Source organism: Episyrphus balteatus, chromosome 4 (assembly GCF_945859705.1).
Source record: "Episyrphus balteatus chromosome 4, idEpiBalt1.1, whole genome shotgun sequence".
NCBI classification, from domain to species: Eukaryota; Metazoa; Arthropoda; class Insecta; order Diptera; family Syrphidae; genus Episyrphus; species Episyrphus balteatus.
Window position 1 is genome coordinate 28099974 of NC_079137.1, and position 7269 is coordinate 28107242.

The following is a 7269-nucleotide window of genomic DNA, read 5'->3' on the forward strand; positions in this document are numbered from 1 at the left end:
TTTTCTTCTAAAGCGGTCAATGATTGAGAAGGAGATTGTAATGGAGATTGTAATGGAACTGAAAGTGATAGCCAAAGTTTATTGCTTTTGAATTTTAAATATATATTAAATGATCCGTGGGATGGTTTTTTGAGTTTTAAATTATTCTTGAATTGCAAACGGGAATAAACAGAACGATAAAATATACGAATATTATTTCTTAGATTAAATTGAAAACAATTTTTGAGGCTTTTTGGGTAAAACAATATTTTTTCTTGTCGATTCTTAAAATTTTAAAGGAAATTTATACTTATACAGGGTGATTCAGAAGTAATGTGCCAAAAAGCTAGAGGGTGTAGGTAAGGTCAAGGCAAGAAAAAAATCGTATGATCCATGGAAGACGGTATTGTTTTTTTGATTATGTTAAGAAAGTTTGATCGATTTAATTTTGAAAACCAAAAATAATACTTAAGTTAAATGTAGTCACAAACCTATACGATAAAACAAAATTTCTTCTGCAGTTCCTTGGAGTGTTTAAAAAATACATTTTTAAGCATACAAATTTGACTATGATCTATAGAAGAAATATTTTTCAAAGTCTCGTAGATTGAGCAAACCTATATATGTACATATTGAATGCAAAATATTTGTTTGAAGTTATACGTTTGTGCGGCGTTGGGTTATGAAAATTTACTTTTTGACAAAGAATTGTCTAAGGGATTAACAAGTAACACCATCTAGTTCTCATATTTTAAAACATTTTTGTTTTGGACTAACTCAGCATATGAGCCGGATATGATTGCACAGCGAACATCCTGTGAACTAAAGTTCAAAAATGATCAGGCATATTGACTCTGGACTGATTTCATTTTAGGTACTTCTTATGAAGTCAAAATATTATGTAGAACGGAGTCTCAAAAATATTCGATAAGGGGTTCTTTACGACTGCGGTTTAAAAAGTTATAAATACTATCATGAAGCAATGATATTGACTTCAGACATCTTTCATCTTTCATGTTCTATGAATATTTGAAAATTCCCTAAAAATTCCAATTTTTGTTTATCTATTGTCAACAAAAAAAAATATCTGTGACAATCTTTTTTTCAAGATTTTTTTTTTTTTACTTATTTTCGACTTCAAAAAAAATTCTACTGCAGTCTTTTAAGACAGATCTGAAGTATGCCTATTTTTTTTTTAAGGCCCATTCGATTAATAACGAAATTGCTATAAAATCTCGTGATAATTGTGACCTAGTTTGATAGTTCATTCAATAAAATGTACTTATAACATAAAATGCAAGTACTTGCTCTTATGTAAAATTTGCTAAAAATGTAAAATCTTATTATAAACCTAAAAATTTCTAAAAGAATAATTTTAATTTAATTAAAACTTTATAAATTAAGTAGTCTTTAATTCCTTGCTTTAATTGATTCTTCAACTTTAAAATGCATTATTATTGATTTCAACACACTTTAATCTTTTTTATTTTAAATACTTAACCAAATTAGTATATTCCCAATAATCCTTGCTCTTTATCATTTCAATATCCTCAAACTCATCCCATTTAATTTATATCCTAACAGTTAATTCGCAAAGTGAATATTCTTGCAGAAATGATGTGACAAATATGAACATTTTCGATTAAACTCCCAACTAGGGGTTCATGTTACTTGAACCTGAACCCACTTCACATTTTCTTTTTGTATTTGATTCTTCCTTTTTTCCTGAAAACATGGGAAGGCTTTGAAATGAACCCGAAAAAATCCTTTGGTGAGAGAAAAATTTCTCAACATCAGTGCCATGTGTTGCCTCATCAATAAAATCATCGAGGTCATTAAGTGTATTAACTGCTAGCCATCACTTTCACATGGTGCTCCCGTTCGCGTTCCACCCAAGCGTGTTTATTATCCTCTCCTCCTCAATTTTGTTTGTTTTTTTTTTTTTGAAAAAGAAAGAAGAAAACCCGGCTGGCGCATCCCTTAATTTAGTGCTTTCATTTATTTCCTTTCGATCCGATATGTGCCTCGAGAAAGATGAGAATTATTATATTCCGAGATATTGTATACTTGGAATAAAGTTAAGCTTTAAGTTGGTCCAATTTCGTCCTTTGTAAGGGCTAGTCTCCATTTTCGTTTGCGGGAATTTGGAAATTTTATAACTCCCATGCGAGTAACGAAATAGATTGTCCTAGGATAATACTTGAGATGATGTTATTGTCCGGAAGGAGCAGGAGTTTCCTGAATATTTGAACTGATATGCCATGGAAAGGACATTTAAATGGAAATTCAATCTGAACTGGAGGTTGAGTGAACATTTAGAAATGAAATTTATTCGCCTGTATACTATGAGAATACTTGAAGGACATTGATTTTGGTTTTATGTGGCATTAAATCCTTTTTTATTTTCCTTCGCCATTGATGGTGAGGATGAGAATGTATTCTTCGGTTTTTTATATGTTTAGAGAGTGGACTATAATGAGGTAATATGAAGTCAATGGAATTCGCTGAAATTGTTGTTAAAATATGTCTTTCAAAGAATATAGGCAAACAGAAGAGGGAGTCGTTTCTGGTTTCGTTTGGTTTGAATTCAGTTAACGTATGCTTTCTTTTATTGATGTTTTCGTACTTTTGAGTATATGTACAAATAAATTGGCTTATCTTAAATTTGAACTTGTAAATTGCTGAGTATTTTTTTCATTTCAAAGATCAATATACAACGCATGTATATTAGGGTGCTCTTAAGAAACAAATTTCTTTCCAAAACTTTTGTTTGTTGGTAACCTCACCTTTTTTGTGTTCTATTTAAACTGTGTTGACGATTATATTTTATTCTTTCAACTCTTTGAGTCGCCTAATCAATTAAGTAATTACATCTTGTTGATGGTGGGTGGTCCATTAATGTTTAAAAAAAGGACCACGACAGCCTTAGTTCTGTTTTTTTTTTTTGTTTTTTAGTAGCAACCTAGCAAGGGACCAAGCTGGCTAGAGTGCTAGAGAGTCTTGTTGGTTGAGGACTGTGAGCTGCTACTTAAGTACCGTAAGACGGGGATACTTTGCTACTTTTTTTTTAGTTTTTCTTAAACAAACTTAAACATAATTTTATAATTTTTTCTTCTTAACCTGTTAAAGTTTTTTCTCATTTCAAAAAGGTATGTGTTGACTTATAAGGCCATTTTTTTAGATATAGACTTAAATCAAATATTTTTGATGAGGTTCTTGTCTACATTAAACAACGTTAGGTAGGTATAAACCATTTTTCTAGGACCAGGGGTTCAGTCAGGGCATGCATGTTCTTTTTGGGTTATATTTTATTTTTCGTATTATTTCATATGCTTGTTTTAATAAAAGATGCTTGCTTTAATAAACCTAAAATAACATGTATGCCCTGACTGAACCCCTGGTCCTAGAAAAATGGTTTATACCTTTTTGAAAACGTTGTTTAATGTATAGAGAAGAGCCTCATCAAAAATATTTGATTTAAGTGACCTCATAAGTCAACACATATCTATTTCAAATGAGAAAAAACTTTAACCCTCTTGGGGCGCCATCTAGTGTCAAAATAAAAATCTGAAAAAATTAGGGTCTTTTTTTTTATTATTTAGAAACAGATTTTCCACTTAGGATCTTTTATTGATTCTCGAAAAAAACTTAAATAACGAACGCCCTAGTGTACATTCCATTCATGATGTGATTGGTATTATATTCACGACTTGTAATGTTTTTCCATATGATTGAAAAGTGAGGCAAAGTTTTTTTAAAGGACGGGGTTACTTTGCCTCTACCAGGATACAAGAGGCAAATTTATACAATCTATTGTGTCCATTGCGGTACTTTTTATTTCCAAAAAGTATAATTTCTGAGCGTCATACGTTTTTGATCTGTGTTTAAAAATTTGCAAAAAAGTATGTCTTTTTGACTATTACGGAATAAAAAAAAAACCAAATATTTTTTTACTAGTTTTAAAAATAAATCAAAAGCATAACACTTTGTTTTATTTCAATAAATTTTTCCTTTAAGTAAATACAATAACCATTTTAAAGGTGTTATTTAAAAAATTTAGGAAAATAACTTTAGTAAAAATGAGTAATTTATATTTATATATGTACTGTTTAAATGCAATTTGTTAAAATCACAAAATATAACTTCACAAAAATAATTAAAAGCATTTTTACTTGGGAACTTATTTATAAAAATATCCTCCATCACAACAAATAATGAGACTAAAACCAACATCATGTAGAAAATCAAGTGATTTTCGGGTCACTGTGGTGTATGCGTAATCTTTTCGCGGTTTTATTCAAAACCAACATTACGTTGATGGAGAAGTCCTACAAAGTGGTTTTAAGTAAGTTATTATACACACATAAACAGGAAATGTATACTGACTGCTACGAATTATCTTCTATACACGATTTTTCTTTTAAATACAAAAAAAAAATTAAACGCCAAGTTTGAAATGAAAAATTTTTTGCAAAAAATTGCATTGCTGGCCATATGTCATCTAATTATTCTTTTTAAAAAATAAAAATAGGTCATGCTCATCTTTCGCTTTTTGCGTGTTGCTTAGTTATATAGGTATGTATGTGCCCATAATTTATGAAATTGCACTAAGACACTTTTGCATTGTTTCAAGAAAAACTAAAATTTAAAAACTTTATTCAAACTTTATATTTTGTATTTCTAATTTAAAACAATTGAAGGATTAATAAACAAGTCTATATACTGCAATTTATAGTTAGTTTTCTGTTACTTAGGTCGACTTTCATAATTATGGACTCATACATACACGGACACGGTCACAAATTCTGTCGTAGTTTTAAAGATAACCTTTGTTATTCCAAAGACCTTTTTCAATACGAAAAAATTAGTTTTTAATATTGCGATTTTGTTACAAAGTTGATTAGTAATTTTTTTATTAATTTCAAATATGTAAAAAAATTAAAATATAATCCAATGTATGTATTAATTTCAAATACAAAACATTAAAACGTTATCAAAAGTATTGAAATATAAGAAAATTAAAAATTAAAAACTAATTCCTTTGCACCTAATTCATAATTTTATCGGGGGAAGAATTGAAATTAAATACCTATCTTACTTTGTTTTAATACAAGAACATTAAATTTTATTCAAACTGTATTAAAAACGTAAACGAAAATGGAAGCCCTTTTTAAAAAAGAAATACATTTTCTGTGTCCGGATTTAGAGTTATCGCTACCTGTAAAAGTATCTATATAAAACTATTTGAGTTCAGAAAAATGCATTTGGTAATCCTTTTTGCTGATAAAAAATAAAAAATAAAATTTCCGAATTTACACTATTTTGTGTTTTTCGAAGAAAAATGTTTGAATCGCTGACAAAATTTGATCGGCAATAAGAATTTTCTTCACATAGCTGGTGAAAAAAATAAAAAAGATAATAATATCACCATTATAACATTTATGATGAATAATCACATAATAAGAAAGAAAATACTTAAAATTATTATTATAATAAACTGCAACTTTAAATTTAGGAAACCTTCCTTGATTTTTAATAAAAAAAAAAATGAATTACATTTCAATAAATTTTTTTTCAGACCAATTTTTCAATAGTCAGTTAAACAGTCAGTTAGTACTTATTCTCCAAATAGAGTAAAAGTCAATTTTTCAACAGTCAGATATAGCTTATTTCTTTAATAAAACATTTAACAGAGGAATAAAACTATCTGCTTCTTTCAGAGACGAATAAAAATTATTCTAAGGAATAATCTCAATAAAAATATTATGTCAATTGTCAAAGCTGCTCTGAAAGAAATTTTGATAAAAAAGATTACTTTTAAATTTGAATATTATGTTATCTGATTATTTATGAGCCTAATAACTTTATTCGTCGAATAGTTAACTGACTGTTTATTAGAAGATTGACAAATCGGCTGTTAAAAATGTAATACAATCAAAGTATTAAATTTAAATAAAATTTTGGCGTTGCCTCATGTAACCCAAATTTTCGTAAAATCTACGCCAGAATTTTTAAGCGTGTTTTTATACCTACATATGTACATATATGTTTTTACTTTTTACACAAAATTGATATTTTGGCTTTCAATATTTTAAAAGATGACACAAAAGAATAAAAGACATAAATCAAAGCCAAAACATAATATGGCATTTTGCACATACTCTACAATAAATGTTTTATCAAAAGTCAGTGGACTAAATAAAAGAAAAATATAACAAAACAAAAAGCATCGAAAACTTTATGATTTTCTTCCATTCGTTTAATTTTGTTCTGTTTTTTTTTTTTTTAATGACAAAACAGACAGCGCCTTGTTCTTACTATAAAATATTTTCTACACAATTCACAAAAACACTGTACATAAAAGATATATTATGTAACTTAAAAAGGAAAGAAACATAACAAAAAAGACGAATGTCTCAAGCAGAAGCTTTCATTTGAAGCACGTTTTTTATGAAACTTCATTTCATTCATATGCGCGTCCAAAGAAAAATCTCTGGACACAAAAAAAAAAAAAAAAACAACAAAAGGACCTGGCTGCGTTTTGAAACTTCTATTTTATGCTACAAAAAAGTTTCTTTCCTGTTTTTGTTAAATAGTTCGAGATCTAGTGTTACCAGCTTAGCTCAACATCTACTTTAACATGCTAATTCTCCAAGTATAATGAAGTAGTGCTAGGGATAAACTTTAATTTAAAAAAAGAAGATCAATAGTAGCAGTATACATTCCTATTTATGTGTGGATAATAACTTACTTAAAACCACTTTGTAGGCTTTCTCTATTAACGTAATGTGGATTTTGACCCGAAAATCACTTGACTTTCTACATGATGTTGGTTTTATTCTTATTACTTGGTATGATGGAGGACATTTCTATAAACCGGATAAACCACGTAAAAAACTAATTTTTTTAACAATATTTGACCATTTTCCGACAAGGAGCACAAAGAAAATTTGTTATTTTTGAAATATAATTTTTTTCAAATGACATTTTATAATTAAATAAAATTTAAAGAATATTTTCTTATTTTTATGTAAATTTAAATTTAAAATAATATTTTTAATTTGCTTAACCTGAAGATGAGAAGAATTCTCGAAAACGTTTGTAAATAAACAACATAATATATGAGTACAAGAAAATATTCTTTATCTTTTATTTAATTAAAAAACTCATATACATATATGTAGTTTCCAGAAAAAAAGTAATTTATTACTTATTCAAAGACATTTTATAAATTAAACAAAAACAAATTTCCAGTTTACTGTTTTCTTGAAATATATGAATTAAAGTCCA